The sequence below is a fragment of the Rousettus aegyptiacus genome, unplaced genomic scaffold (genome assembly GCF_014176215.1).
Source record: "Rousettus aegyptiacus isolate mRouAeg1 unplaced genomic scaffold, mRouAeg1.p scaffold_m13_p_4, whole genome shotgun sequence".
NCBI classification, from domain to species: domain Eukaryota; kingdom Metazoa; phylum Chordata; class Mammalia; order Chiroptera; family Pteropodidae; genus Rousettus; species Rousettus aegyptiacus.
Window position 1 is genome coordinate 87,405,316 of NW_023416307.1, and position 17,011 is coordinate 87,422,326.

Consider the following 17,011-nt stretch of genomic DNA (forward strand, 5'->3'; position numbering starts at 1 on the left):
GGAGAGAAGAAATTGAGATGCATTAGTAAAGAGAAGAAAACTGTCAAAATAAGGCAAGGGACGGAGAGTCGAAGAAAAAGATAACTCTGAAGGCTGGTTTGAATATTAGAAAGCAATTTGTATAACAAAAAGTGTTATAAAACAAGGTATTTTAAATAGATTTATTAACTCAAAAAATGATGAAGATAATTACTGTATCTTAAGCTTATGTTTGTAAAACACTAAGTTGACATGAGGTACAAAATTTAAAGAAAACTAAGAACTCTTGTAGAGGCAATTTAAAAAAGAGGCAGAATCAGATTCTATTGGAGATCTGAATATCTGACATTTCAAAAAATAATCTTCATTAAGTATCAGGAAAGGATTTTGCTTATTAAGGAAGCAACATGTACCTTTTCAGAATGGTGTGACAGCATTTTTCCCTTGGCTATAAGATAAAGGGAGAGGTCTGGCTTAAACCATAATGTGGTTGCCACAGCTAAGAGTTTCATCAAAAACCACTAATGAGAGTAAAATAACTCAGCCATTTATTGAATGCAAACTATGTTAGGATGCAAAATTAAAAAATAAAAAGTCTCCAAGATTTTATCGGTTTTGGGCTTCCATTTTATCACTTATAATGATAAACCCCGAAATTACAGCTCATACGATGACACCAACACATATTCAAAAGACCATGAGTAAAAATAACATTGTGCTGTCAGTGAATGAAGATGACTAGTAGCCATCTTGGTATTCCCATGTAGCTGACAGGTATACGATGCTTTCCCAGAACTCTCTGGGAAGACCCAGTACTCATGTAACTTGAAGAGAGTGGTCAAATACTACAGGGACTGACTGTCCTGCTAAGACCTCAGAAAGAATTTAACAGAGTATCAGCCAAGGTAAGAGGGTGGGAGTGAAAAAGAACAGGAGTCAGTAGAGCCAAGCAACTATCTGCCAAAGAGCAGACTGTACTCTCAGAAAAGGAGAGCCAGCATCAGGGATCAGATTGAAGCAAGTGGAGGGGAAGGTCAAACAAAGGAGAGAAGCAGCAAAGATTTCCAAGGGATGACTTCTCAGTGCTCCTGAATAAGTAAGCGTTACTCTGGAAAATCATTAAGAAAACGACCAAACCTCCAAAACCCCTAGAGTAAGAAGAATGATCACAGGAGAAGTATTTGGAGGTTCACAACTCATTAAAAGGACTAGCACTTAAAAGCCAGGGTACTGACAGCGCACAACTAGGAATGACCTTACCAAGTATCCACAAATAAAATGACTTCTTGAGTAAGCATCTCTGTCTCATAGCTGCCAAGCCAACACTGGTAATATGTTCCAGCACATTCTATGTCTAGACATTAATAGAAGGGTGGGTAATATGATAAGCCTTCCAGATATTTTTTTAAAAACCCAACAATTTACTAATCCACAAACACAAAAGCTAGATTACAATACTACAGAAATGAAAATATACAATATTAATTATTCTTTTGGCAATTAGACAAGTCATTTCCTGTAAAGCACCAGTTCTCGAAGTGTGGTCCATGGACCCCCAAGGGTGCCCATAATCCATTTAAGAGGCACATGCGATCAAGCCTACTTTCATAACATTAAACTGTTATCTGCTTTTTCGTCTCTTTATCTCATAAGTGTACAGTAGAGTTGTTCAGAGGCTAAATGGTATGTGTCACTGTACTGATGGTTAATGGAATATATCCTTGTGGATTCTTTAAAAATTTTTCTCAGTTTATATTTCTAATATGGTAAATATTGGTTGATGTGACTGTTATAAACAGCTCTCTTGAGTCCTCAATAATTAAGAGTATAAAGGGGTCCTGAGACCAAAAAGTTTGAAAACTGCTGCTGCTACCAAAGTCTACTTAAAGAGATTATAATCTTCAAATGAAATCTCTAGTTTCTAATTTTCAAAAATTTACACAATTAGGTCAGATAAATATTGTTCTCTGTGCAGAAATCTCTCCAAGACCCAAGTGGGAAAAGAAAAGATGATCTTTTTTAAAAGATCAGTAGACTTAAGCGGATATGAAATAACTCCCATCTTTGCACAGTCACTACTATTCTGAATTTACCATACAAGAAACAACAAATCCACAGATATTTATATAGAAGGTGCTCTGTGTTAAAAGCTGAAGATAGAGGATAACTAAGTGATAAGCCAGCTGTGAGTGGGCTCACAATCCTGTCAGGAAAAATATAATCAGCAAGATAGTGAGATACTACTATAAGAAAAGGAATGAATGAAGTGGAAAAGGTATTGAAGGGCCAATTCTGGGGAATGAGATGGGTAAAAAGACAGGGAACACTTTTCTTAGTGAAGGCACTCCACTGAGGTGGCATGTACACTGGCCTCTAGCAATAACCAAGTTTTTGCCAATTGGAAAAGAAGCTAAAAAGCATCCTTTAGGTAGTGGGAGAAACAGCAGCCCCAGAAGGGAAGCATAGCAGCATATACTGTTTTAGAATGTTTAAGTAATCTACTCAAAAAATGAAAACTGCAAGTAATTAGAAGCTTTTATAGAATTTGATAAAGTAATTAGATGTCTGTTTAATTTAATGATGAAAGATTGGGACTTATAGTTTATATACCTTTTTCTTAATTTCCAATCTGTCACAGTTAGCTTTCTAAAAACATAATAAAAGTAATTAACTTAAAAAATAAAACAAAAACAAAAAGTGGTCCTTCACTACAGATATTTTGAGAAGCTTAGAAAATAAGTGGCAAGATGGCAGGAAGGAGGAGTGGCAACGGCAAGAGATAAAGGTGTCAAGCTAGAAGTCTATAAATTTTACTATTGACAATCTTCCTATAAGTAGATGCAAAAAAGAAAATAAGTGAGGTTTAAAAATTATTAGTATATCTCTCATCCAGAATAGTGGAATTCTAGCTATCTAAATAAAATGCATAATAAACTCTATTGTCAGAATCGCACTATTTCAGTTGTGCAAACCACAGACCACAGAGCAACGAGGAGAATATTAGGTTTGGCACAGTTAATTTAACTGCAAAAAATCACGGTCTGTGTAAGAAGAGAAAGGGAACTGACACTTTGATCAAAACCTTTAAAAATTATTTTAATTATTTCATTTGAAACCTTTCATGGGAGAAGAAAACATCTGAGTTGACATGGAAGCTTGGCACAGTGAGAAATCTCCCCCCCCCCAAATGCTGTTAGTTATAGCAATTAAGATATTAAGTAAAAGACTTAAGAAAAATCAATTATCTGAAGACATCAAATTCACAAAAAAGTTAATTATATTAGTGTTTTCTATTGTAACAGTAAATTAGGATTGATTAAAGAAGACCTGTTACTTCTCTATGGTCATTACGTGATTGGGATTGCTGAATTATTTTGATCAGAGAAGTGACACAAGAAAATTGGAATTTTAGGAAGATCTAATGGCTATGAGAGACTGGAGCATGGACATAAGAGACTTAGCAGCACAAGTGCTCCAGATTAGAAATGAACTCTGAACGAAGACGTTGGCCATGGGGAAGAGAATTAAAGAGTAGTTGGAAGAAGCCATGTTGGAAACTAACAATGAATTATTTGAGCTAAGCAGCTGTCCAGGTTTTCCATGAATCCAGGGAAACATCACTTAGACAAATTATTTATGGCAATTAATCCAACTAAAATGACCCACCAAGATTCTGGATAGATCTGGATTGATTGTTTCACTAGTATCATGTTTTCACTGAAAATCTTGAGTAGGAGTTTAAACACTTTTTCAAAGTGTTATTTCTTAAATTAAAAACATTGCTTTGAGGAGTATTTTATAAAGTTTGAGCAAGGCATTCCACGTAGACCCACTTTACCAACCTGTTAACCCAATCTGTTAGAACCAGCTGAATGCCTGGCCATTTTTGTCTCTTTAGACAGATTCTTCTATATCTGACACAAAAGTTTTGGCACTTAAGCCATCTGTTAAAACAGTCATCAACAATTTAGTTGAACTAGAAAAAAATGTAAAATAAGGAACTCTTCCCAGTAAGAAATTATGAGAAAGAATAAGCAAAACTCCACTTAAGTCAGAAAATGAGTAAATTTAAGTAGTTAAGCTAAATTGATTTAGTCAATTATCTAGTTCCACCTACATTAGTCACTGTTTTTTGTATATTTATCAAAATTAGCTAATAAATATTACACTGAGATAAACAGAGCATAGAAAGTATATGGAGTCTTATAAAATATAATAAAGGGTGATTTTATTTTGTTAGTTAAATGAGATAACTATTTCTTCCAAAATGGGAAACTAACAAGTGAACAAGAGAAATCTGGCCTAATAAACTAAGAAGCTTTATAAACACTTCATGTGTTCTAAGGGTTGCAATATTCATTTCATCAAATTCTTGTGCTTTTTTTTTCCTAATCACCCCCTTTGGCCTCTCATTCAGATGGACGTTACTACACAAAATACAAAATGTAACTATTTTTGGAATGTAGCCACATGATAAACTATAATAAAACCTCATGAAATATATTACTTCAGTCCATATATTCTACTGAATGCAAGTCTCCTGAGAGAGATCTGCACGCGCGCGCACACACACACACACACTCCTTCTTTCCGCTAATAGAAGTCTTACTGAAAGGATTATATATGATTCACTTTCTCCAAACTTATGTGACTATGGGATGCTCATCCAAAGGATAGAACTGTTTAATAAAACATTTTTTAGAAAACATACACTTCACATATTTACATTTAAAGTCCTGAAATATTTTTAAATGTGATATATCATTAATAATTAATTTTTATATGCTTTCAAAGTTCTTCGCTGTACATTCTAAATTATCTGTCTCCTTTTCTATATGGGAGAAAGATCTAAATTTAATCATTTTCAAGGACAACTTATTGGCTATGTTTATTTACCAGCTATCTATCTACGACATATTTATTCAACTGTCGTACATTGTCATTGGTTATTTGCTAAAACAAGCATGTTGACAAATTAAGAACAACAACAAACTATATCTTGCGAGTAAAAAGAATATGTATGGTTACAATTTTCATTTTAACAAAATTAAAAGCTGAGAATTAGAACTCAATATCAACTGTGGTTCATTAAATATAAAAGCAGATTTTACACTATCAAACAGTCATAAACACATAATTATACCTGAATGAAAGAACACTTACTATTTACAAATAAGTCTGGTTGATTTAAAATTTCAATTTTGGAGAAGATAATACATGACTATGTGAAGAATGACTAGCAACCAAATAATTACAAATACTTTTATAGTCTTTATTTGATAAAGGTTTTAAAGATTTTCTTTCTTTTATAAGAAAGAATACACAGAGTGATTAAAATAAAAGTAGAATGAGTAAAATAAAAATTTCATCATTAGGTTTTCTGAATATAATCAAAATGGTGAATAAAAAAAGGAGTACTATCACTATGCCAACCATATTATGCCTATAGTAAAAGAAGAAAGTTGGCTCAAAACTGCCTTTCTGAACCTTCTGAAACATTATGGCCCATTAAAAAAGTTTAGGACATTGTATCTGCTTTTTCTCTTCTGACCAGAGTTTTCAGCTAGCTAATTGAAAGTAAACTCTTCACTACTGATAAGCACAATAATCAATCACTGTGTCTTTTCCCAGTTTATTTGGAGTGCCTCCATCCAGGCATACGCAGCATAAGTCCAAGAGCTTAAGACATGAGAAATTCATTATAGGTTATACCTATACTAGAAAATAGGAGTGTTAATCCAAGTAGAATTAGTCATCTGTTTCTGTTGCATTGCTCACCCAGTTGTCTTAATCAGATTATTTCATCATTTCTCAGAAACGTTAATATGTTTGCCTTATGAGAGGTAACTATTTTATTTAATTCGAAAAGTAATCATTGACTTAGACTATAATAAGCCCGCAATAACCAAATATGCTTCTATCTTGCCTCAACACAATAATTAACGTTTTATCTGAAATTAGACTGTTATTTTGAGTTTTGAATTAACAGTGTTTTCTCTGGCTTTTAGTAAAAATCAAATTATTATCAACACAAATACTATTTATTTCAAGATTCCCAACCTCCCTCTTCAGAAGTAATCTACATTTTAAATTCTCAAGAATATTTTTTGCATCTTTTTATGGCATTTAGCCTCTACTGTTTGATTAAACGTGTTTATTAATATTTATTTTATATTTATTTTGTATTATGTTGTATTTATTAGTTTTATATTTATTTATATTTATCCTTTCCCGGTAAGTTCTTTAAATATAGGATTGTATCTTACTCACTTTTTTAAAAAACTACATTACCTAATGAAATAATTTGCACAGGTAAAACAAAAAATAAAAATCTGATGATTACAAGCTAATTTATAACCAATAAAGGACTATCTGAACTATATTAAAATCACAATGATTAACCCTTAAAAACTCAGAAAAAATATTCTCACCATCTGTCTCTAAGGTTTGAGTCTCTGCTTTCTGAGAAAGGAAACTGAGAAGGCTGTTGAAAAATAGTTCTGACGTTATCTGGAGTCTTCAGATTCCCTGCTCCTTCTTCAGTCTAGAGTGCATCTTAAGAAGAGAAAAAAGATAGTTTGGCATCTATTCCAAATAAGATTCTGGAATGTGTTTTGTAAAGTTCTGTAAAGTTTTCCCAGTATCTTTTCCTCGTTCAAGCTCAAAGTAGAAGTAGTCATTTCACAAGAGAAATATGGATTGTTTATGAAATACAAATTGTTCATTAAAGAGAAGCAACGGATCTTTGCTTTCTATACATTAACTTGATAAAAGTAGATGCTTCAAAAAGCAAACTGTAAAAAATGTTTATAGTTGCTATGACGATATGCTCATTAACCTTTGTTAATTTCAAATTTTTCCATCAAATTAATTCAATTACATATAAAAATTCTAAATCTTCCCAAAGGTATATTCTGCCTCCTCCTCCCCAAAGGAAGTAAAAAAACAGCTACAGTTTAAGCCTTTTGTTTCAAAATACTACCTATGTAACCTTCCAGCACAAAATTTATAATAAATATCAAATGCCTTATGTCCATAGAAAGACTTATACACCAATGTCCAAAGCAGCTTTATTTTTTAATAGCCAAAAATTAGGAACAACTCAAATACCTATCAGTAGATGAATAAATTATGGTATGTCCTTACAATGGAATATTAACTCTTCAGCAACAAAAAGGATATAGTATTGATATAAACAACATGGATAAATGTCAAAATTAATTATGCTGAGTGCAAGAAGCCAGAAAAAAGGAACACAGTATGTGATTCCATTTACATAAAATTGTAGAAAATGCAAATTAATCTACAGGGAAAGAAAACAGATCAGTGGCTGCCTGGGTATTAAGGAAGGAGGGATTACAAAAGGTCATTATCTCAATTGTGGTGATGGTTTCATGGGTGTAAATGTATGTCAAAATTCACCAAACTGCAACCTTACATATATGCAACTTATTATATGTCAATTATACCTCAATAAAGCTGTAAAAAAAAAAAAAATTCTTACAATGTATGTGTCTATGTAGCAATTCTAAGTCTAGCAATTATCCTATTGGGGAAAAAAATGGCAATATGTACAAATATTTAGCCATAAAAATGTTATATGCATTATTTCTAATAGTAAAAATTTAAAAAAGCCATTAAATATCAAAAAGTTTGGAACTAGTTAAATAAATTATAGTGAGATAGATACTAGATAACCATTATATATTAAGTGATAAAAGCAGAAAACAACATTTATGTTCAGTATAATTGAATTTGTTTCAAGTGTATAGAAAAATAAATGCGGCAATTATTTATGCATTTAGAGGTAATTTTTTTATTTTTTCTTTTTGCTGAGTTATATTTTGTTTCTTTACAATAAACATATATTGCTTTTGTAATAAATGAAACATATTAAAGGATAAAAATAGCAACAGTCCACACTATGCACTCTCTAGCACAAGTAGAAAACAAGTACTCCTAAGAAGCAGTTTGGTACATATTACAGAATTCTGGGCTATCTATCATGTCACCCCCAACAACAACGTACCAAAGAGTAGACAAAAGGGCAAGTCTGACAGGATGAACTGGAATAATAATTAGTAAAACACATGCTTTACAAGTTACAAAGTACTTTCATGAACATGACCTAATTTGATCTTCATAACTCAGTGAAACAAGCAGAGAACATATTATCCCATTTTCTAGAGTGGAAACAGACAATGAACAGGGCTGTGAAGTGTCATTCCCCAAAATTATAGATCTTGGACTCACACTGGGCCTTGACTATAAATTCTGATAGGAATTCTAAAGAGTAGGGAACAATACCTTTTCCTGATTACTTGTAACTGGAAGGCAGTGATTTACACAAGAACTTACAAATAACTATATTTGCAATCAGATTAGTATTCCTATTAGAGTGTGCCATAAGCCTTGCTAATTTTCTAAATTCCCAGTACCCAACTTTGGAAGCTATACCCAAGGCAAACGCATCTTGCCCCTTGTCAACATGACTTATTAAACCACTGAAATTCAAGTAGAATGTAACTGTTCAGTTTTCCATTACATTCTTTCCTTCTTGGAAAAAAAACAAAGGTATCATCTTTTATTTTAAAGTTGTAAAAAGAAAATAATCATAACTACATTTATGAATGCTGTAAACAGTGACCTACAAGTTGATGTCAAAATATCTAACTTAACAGTATTTTAAAATACTACCTTTTGGGCCACATCTTTTTTGATATGTTTGTAGATAAGAAACAACCTCCAAATAGAGCATATTCAGTGAAGAAAACAATCAACTCTTGACAAGAGTAACCATCTTTAGAGGAACATTATTGAATTGGTCAGTATCTGGTGATAGGCCTTGAAGCATAAGGAAACTTTACACCTACCACTATTACCAACACTCCCAGGACTCCTATGAGACTTGAAGGTAATGATAGATCTCATTTACTGAGGAAGTTACTATGTGTCACACATTTTGCTAAGCCCTTTATATATGATCATCGCATCTCTATTTTATAGACAACGAAACTGAGTTTAAGTTGCCCCGAATTACAAACCTAATAAGAGCTTAAAGTGGCATATTTTCCTTCAAACGAAGAGAGCTTTGGTAGTTCTCAAGAATATAAATTCTGACTTTTCTCTAGTACTACCACCTACAATGGTCTCAATTCGAGCAGTGAAAAACACTTGGCAATGGTACACGAAGTTCAAGAGTCGACATTTTCCATGTGAAGAATTAAAAATCACCAGAACCCACAATTTATGTTTTGAAAAATTTTGAAAAAGAAGATTAAAGTTACAGGACTTACTTAAACTACCTACTTTCAAAACTTACCATAAAGTTATAAAGCTATAATAACCTTCGTAGTGTGATACTGGCATAGAAATCAAGATACAGATAATGAAACAGGATAAAGAAGCCAAAATAAACTCTCACATTCATGGTCATTTGATTTTTGACAAATGTGTCATGGCAATTCAATGGGGAAAGAATAGTCTTTTTAATAAATGGTGCTGGAACAGTTGGCTATTCACATGCATAAACAAATAAACACCTTTCTCTTAAAACACCCAAAAATGATAATTCAAAATGGACCATAGTTTGAATTGTAAAAAGTAAAACTCCAAAACTTCTAGAAGACATAGGAATAAAAGCGTGTGACCTTAGGTTAGGAAAAAATTTCTGAACTATGAAAAACAAAAGTGCAATCTATTTAAAAAAATTTAAAAATTGTGGACTTCATCAACTTCTTCAGAAGACATAATTTAGTTCAGATAAGCTCCAGAACGGGAGAAAATATGTGCAAATCGCATACATAATAAAGAAATGGTAGCCAGCAAATTAAAACTCTTCGACCTCAAGGATAAAAATAAAAAATGATTTTAAAAAATGGGCTAAAGATCTGAAGACATTTTACCAAAGAGACATGAATGTTTAGTAAACCCACAAAAAGATGCTCATCATTACCTATTAGAGAAATGCATATAAAACATAATGAGTAAAAATTTCAAAGGTTGGGGAAGACAGGGAGAAACTGAAATTCTCATCCAATGTTGATGAGAATGTAAACTGGCACAGCCATTTTGGAAAACAGTATGGTAGTTTCTTAAAATGTTAAATATACAATTATACATTTAACCACATGACCCAGAAATTTTACTCTTAGATATTTAAACAAGAGAAATGAAAACAAATGGTAATAGCAGCATCAATCATAATAGTCAAAAACTGTAAACAATCCAAATAGCCATCAAATGATGAAGGGAGAAGCATAAAGCGGTAACCAAAAACAAAACAAAACAAAACCACAAAATAATTCACGCAACAAGGATGAATCTCAGACACATAATGATTAATGAAAGAAGCTAGGTACAAAAGACCATAATTAAATTTATATATGAAATGTCTAGAAAAGCCAAATTTACAGGGAAGGAAAGTAGATCATCTCCTAGGACAGAAGGGAGCAGAAATTGATCGCAATGAGCATGAAGGAACACATGAGAGTGATGAAAATGTTCTAACACTGGACTGGGGTGATGGTAGCACATCTGAATAAATTGACTTAAAATCATCATACTGAACACTTAAAATGGATGAACTGTATGGTATGTAAATTATACCTCAATAAGGCTGTAAAAAAATTAAAAAGATATGCTCAATACAGAATTGCTTTAAAATGAATCTGATGAAAATAAGTTGTCATCTCTCTCATTATTTAAAATAATAATTTAAGATGAACCTAACACATAACATTATTCTTTAGAGAATGAAAAAGTAGATTTAAGATGACTATTCACCTCTCTCACACACAGCTGATAGGAATGTAAAAGGGTACAAACACTAAGAAAAACAATTTGACACTTCCTTAAATATATAGTTACCATATAACCCAGAAATTCTTACTCCTAGGTATAAACAGAAGGGAAATGAAAACTTATGTCTATACAAAAATCTGTATATGAATGCTCATAACAGCGTTACTTGTAACAGCCAAAACTGGAAACAACCTAAGAGTCCATCAACTGATAATAATGAATGGATAAACAAAATGATTTGTCCAACACAATGGAATGTTATTCAACCATAAAAAGAAAGTAGTGATACATGCTATAACACAGATGAACATTAAAAATTATTATGCTGAGTGAAGAAAGCTAATCACAAACAAAACAAAACAAAACAAAACAACAAAACAAAACATGTTCCATAGAATTGCATTTATGTGAAATATCTAGAAAAGGCAAATTCAAAGACAGTACATCAGTAGTTGCCTAGGACTGGCGTGGGGGAGGAAGGGAATGGAGAATGAATCCTGATGGGTTATGAGGCTCCTTTTTAGGGTCATGAAAATGTTAAAAAATTAGATGGTGGTGTTGATTACACACCTGTGTGACTATAAAGAACACACTGAATGAGTGAATTTCACTGTGTATGAATTATATCTCAATAAAGCTATAAAAATAATAAAGTCTTTTCACCTGGTATTTATTAAAACATCAAAAGTAATTTCAGGGTGCAAGTGTGGACTTCTAATTTGATTTATTTGCTTATAAGCATGTCTCCCATTTATCTGAGCAGGTTTGTTAGTATTCAAGTCATTGTGGCTGAATATGTCACTTTTTTTAAAAATCGACATTTTTATACATTAGTAACGAATAGAAAATAACACTTTAAAAATATCCAACAATAAAACATACATGAAGATTAAAAGTAACTTGCAAATACTGCAAGTGATGTATGGGGAAAATATATAGAAAGACATTAAATACAACCTAAATAAGCAGGATGACACACTATAGTCTTGATAGACAATATCATAAAATGACAATTCTCCCCAAATTGAACCAGTACATTTAATGCAATAACAATCAAAATCGAAAAAGTTTACAAATTGATTCTAAAACGTATAATAAAGCAGCAAAAGCCCGTAAAAGAAAAGCCATGACCTAGAAAAAGAATATGGTAGGGATCTTGCCCTACCTATACTGAGATTTGCTTTAAAACTGTATCAATTAAGTTAGTGAGCTCCTAGAAAAGAGACAAATTTGACTGTTGGAGAAGATACAAATCTTCACACATATGAAAAATGATATTTAACAAAAATTGATTGCAGATCACCAAAGACTCAGTCAATAATGCTGAAACAAATGGTTACTCATTTGTGGGGGGGGGGGGGAAGAAATAAGATTCCTATTGTATAACATATACAAAATAAGTTTCAGAGGGATTAATGTTTTAAGTACAGAAGGAAATATTTTCTAAATAAAACATGACTATTTTTATACCTCAGAGCACAGAAAACTTTCTTAAGACATAGAAAAGACTCACTCTAAAGTATGAATAAATTCAACTGCACTATAATTAAAAACTTCCATTCTCAACAAATATAAAAAAGGAAAAAATGAAAAGATTACCTACAACACCACGAAGCACACTGGCCCCCCAAAATCTTGGTATCCGGAGAAAGAGAGAGAGAGGGAGAGAAGGGGGAGGGAGAGGGCATGAGCATCCTATAACATTTATTTTAAGGATGGGCAAAACACAAAGGGGTTATCCCTAATAAAGGGTGTCAGAGCCCAACCATAATAATGCAGTCTGTGGGAGAGTGGAGGAAACAATGTGGTGTGGGTGTCTGAGCCCAAGCTCTGGAAAGGTGGTTTGGGGTGAGCGGGACTTTATTTACATGGCAGTGGTCCAACAATGTGTGTCAATGCATGAGCAGAGGGATGAGGGTGCTCATAAAAAAAGATGTGCCATGTTGTATAATGTAGGAATCCAAGTAGAGTGAGAGGGCTTCTACATGAAGGGTCTTTGGAGCTCAAACAGAATTTGTTAAATGGAGCGGGGAGTGCAACAGATATGGCAGATTGATTACATACGGTGAAACTGATCAAACAAGTAAATAAATGTAGGTAATGGTAGGCAAGTTTCTCTTGTTAGAGAGAAAATGTAATTTAACTCTATAGTATGAGAATGAAATTGGAGGTAGCAGTATGACTGTCTGATGAATGACAGGTCAAAAGAATACAGAAGCCCAGGTAGGTGATCACTTCATAAGTTACATAAATGCCCCATCGCTATGTTGGAGACCTGAAACTAATACAATATTGTGTATCAACTGTAATCAAAAAATTTTTTTAATTAAAAAGAAAAAAGAACACAGAAGCCAACTTGAAAAGGATCCCACTGGCCAAATCAGGTCAAGATGAGCTCAAAATAAGTAACGACAGTAACTGATTATAGCTTACCGAATAAAATACAAAATCACAAACTCGTATGATACAACTTAATTAATGGAATAAAAGTTTGATCAGGTAGGAGATGTTTACATAATTTCAAAGTCTCTCAACACAAAATAATTATTAAATACAGTGGGAAATGAGTAATTTCACAGTAGAGAAACATGGCAGATACCATCTTAATCAAATAATCCTAATGAACATCACCAATAATGGGTCAAAATGAAAATTGTGTGCCACCTGATAAGCTACAAAAAGACATCTGTGATATTGTCAATTAAGTATCTGTAACTTGCATCTAATCCTTAGGAAACAGCAAATAATATTAAAGGCAGAGACATTCTTCTACCAAATAACTGGCCTAAGGAATCTTAAAAAGTGCCAAGGTATTGAAAGTCAAAAAAAAAAAAAAAAAAAAAAAAAAGACTCAAGAATTGTTCCATATTGAAGGCAAATGAAAAGAAGTGATAATTAAAATGTAAGGTGTGATTCTAAACTGGATTCTCTTGCTATAAAGGACATTATTGGGATGACAGGTGAAAACTGAATGAGATATGAAGATTTGACAGTAGTAATGCATCAATGTTAATTTCCTGATTTTGATGGTTTTATTGTGGTTTATCTTTGTAGGAAATACAGTCGTTTATTCAAGGGTGATGGGGCATCAAATCAAATCTTCAGGAGAAAAATTTTCCTCTTTATTGTACTTGCAACTTTTCTGTGTTATTAAAACTTAAAATTATAAAAAATAAATTTATTTAATGCATAGTTTAGGTACATAATGAAGAAAAGACATAAATAAGCATTCTGTGAACGAAAAATACCAATGGAAAGTAATCACATGAAAATATGTTCAACCTCATTAACAATTAAGATCACAATAAGATGCCATTTTGCAGCCACTATATTGGGAAAACTTAAGAAGCCTGACACTTTCAAGTTTTGGTAATGATAATGGCTCAATGGGAGCTTCTGATATATTATAGTGGAATGTAAACTGGTACAATGACTATGGAAAATAATTTGGCATTATCTCGTATAACTGGATAGTCTCTACACTTCTACTCTTAGGTATATACCCTAGAATTTTGGACATATGCACCAGAACACACATAAAAGAACAATGACATTTGCAATTCTTGATATATATATACACACACACACGTATGTGTGTGTGTATATATATGTATATATGTAGATAAATATCATATATACATATATATGTATATATGATAGCTATACACACAGAGGTATCTGTTTTGATGTCTTAGTACATCATTACAGCAGTGATGTATTGATGTACATCAGTACATCAAAAACAAACAAAATGAGCAAACAAAAACACCCAACAATAACCCACATATCCATCAACAGGATAAGTAAATTCATACAATGGAATATTACTCAGCAGTGAAGTAAATGAACAACTACATATAACAAATATAAAACTACCACAATGAAATTAAAAATAAGTCTGAGACTACTTACAGAATGCTATCATTTTTACAAAACTTAAAAAGTAAAAATTAAACAGCATATTATTTAAAGATCCACATAATAAAATCAGTTATTACTAAAAAGAAAGCAAATGATTAATACAAAATTGAAGAATAAGAGGGTCAGGGAGGGTGGTGGGGCAAAGGCATTACAGGAGAGGCACATACTGATAGATACAACTTTATTAGTAAAGTTCTGGTTCCATATGGTGGGTGGGTTCTTGGGAGATCATTTTAAAATTGCACTTCATGACTTAAATATAGTCCTGTTTATATAATAAAATATAAGCTGCTATATTGTGGCATATCAATTTTATTTTGACAATATTTTTTAGATAAGCATCTTTTAATAATTTGCACACATGAATAAATGCTAAAACCCAGGCAACAGATTTTCCTAACTCCACTTTTTAAAAAACAAAAACAAAGGAGTATAAAAAGAGATGCACTCCAAAGAACTTGACAGTAGACGTGTAGATAAAAACTTATAGCTTGGTCAATCAACAATTGAGGCTAATTCATATCTACTCAATCTGGTCTCAGATAAAACTAGTATAAATGCTTGCTTAATTACTGCAAATTTGCAGAACTCTCTCATGGGAGGATGGTCATTTTGTAAAAATTACTTAAGAAACAGGCAAACTGAAGTAATTCAATATACACGGGTTCTGAACAAATGGTATTTCCCCTCTAAATATAAACTTTACCCTTCACTGGTCATATAAGCCAGCGGTCCTATATTAACCCTGATTGTCCAAAAGTGTGATGAGAAAAGACTAAACCATTTTAAAAAGCAACATACCTTTGCCCAATAAATAAATCCTTATATTTATTTGAGTTATTTTATCTGACAATACAATTATAACTCAATTTTCTCAATTTGAAATTATAAGTAGGGCACAAATTATCAAGCAATGCCTACTTCATGCAGTGTAATATTTTTAAAGTTTTTAAATAAATTAGAAATGTTAATGATGTTCTAAAAAAAATTTTCTATCTAAATATTTGAGTACCTATGAGAGGTACTTTATGAGGTGATCTCAGCATTTTATGTGATGTATACAGATTTAAAAATCTTAGCTACATTCTGAATCCTTGTTATACACAAATGAGTACAAAAATCTGGTTCAAAGGTATTTTGGGCTAACTCCTCTTCAAAAGAAAAGCCACTCATCCTGACATATATGTGTGTACACACACACACACAGGCATTGTATAAGATATCACATATACAATATATCACATAAGATATATTGTAGCAATTCTTTTTCTTGCCTTGGGTAGCTATTGAATAATATGCTAGAGCATTAATTATAGGCTGCACAATACTAAGGAAGTTGGGGTGAGGGAAGATAACCTAGCTGTTAACTATGCATGTCCTTTAGAGGGATCACTGCATCATGTCACAGAGTAAAGAGACATATAAGAAGTCCTTCTGGTATATTTCTTTTCTTATGTATATTTTTAACAAGGTTTAGGGCTTCAAAAATGAAGTATTAATCCAAAGAATAAATATGCTTAATATGCAATTTTTGAAAGTAGAATATAGTAGGCACTAAATAAATGCTTGGTATATAAATGCTTCTTTGAATACTCTATTTTAAAATTATTTCCTGTTTCCCTGTATTTGTTCAATGGAACATAAAATATCCCTCCCCATATAACAGTTTATTTCCCCATTACCTATTTTCTCCTTATTGTTGTTGTTTTTTGAATTTATACACTTTTAAGAGACATTTTCAATTATTAATGGCAAATCTCGTCCTTTTGAAAAATATATTGTTCTGTCCTCAAGAAATATTTCTATATTCAATTGTTTGACATCTCAAATTTAACATGTCAATATTCTCAAATTTAACATCAGTTACTGACATGTTACATTCAGTCCTATTCTTCCTAATCTCAGATAATATCAACTCTATTCTTCTAAATGCTCAGGCCAAAAACCTGGCTGCCATTCTAGGTGCCTCCCTTCCAACCTCCTCTCACAGCCCAACTATGATTCATCAGCAAAGGCTGTGCGCTTTGCCTTGGAAGTATCCAGAATCCAACTACTCCTCATTGTCCCATTAAAGTTATCACCATCTCTCCTGGATTAACAGCCTCCTAACTGCTTTCCTTGCTTCCGTTTTTAATGACCTTCGGCCTTTTTAACACAACTGCTAAAGTAATTCTGTGAACATATTATAATGAGTCACTGCTCTGTTTAAAACTGTCTAATAGCCCCCCACTCCACCTCACTTCCTGTGATTCTCCTCCATTCACCCCACTCCATCCATGGGGCTTTTGACTAGAATACTCTTCTCCCC

General features: G+C 32.5%; 1 protein-coding gene across 6 annotated transcripts in view; it reads right to left on the minus strand.

Moving 5' to 3' along the window:
• NRIP1 (nuclear receptor interacting protein 1) overlaps positions 1-17,011 on the minus strand; it is an 87,226-nt gene that overhangs the window by 38,761 nt on the left and 31,454 nt on the right. For 4 of the 6 annotated variants that reach the window (XM_016164048.2, XM_016164044.2, XM_016164045.2 and 1 more), the window contains exon 3: positions 6,411-6,534. The exons of the other annotated variants lie outside the window; for them this stretch is intronic. The gene's annotated coding sequence lies outside the window, so the exon portion shown is untranslated. The remainder of the gene's footprint in view (positions 1-6,410; positions 6,535-17,011) is intronic. 6 annotated transcript variants of the gene reach the window in all.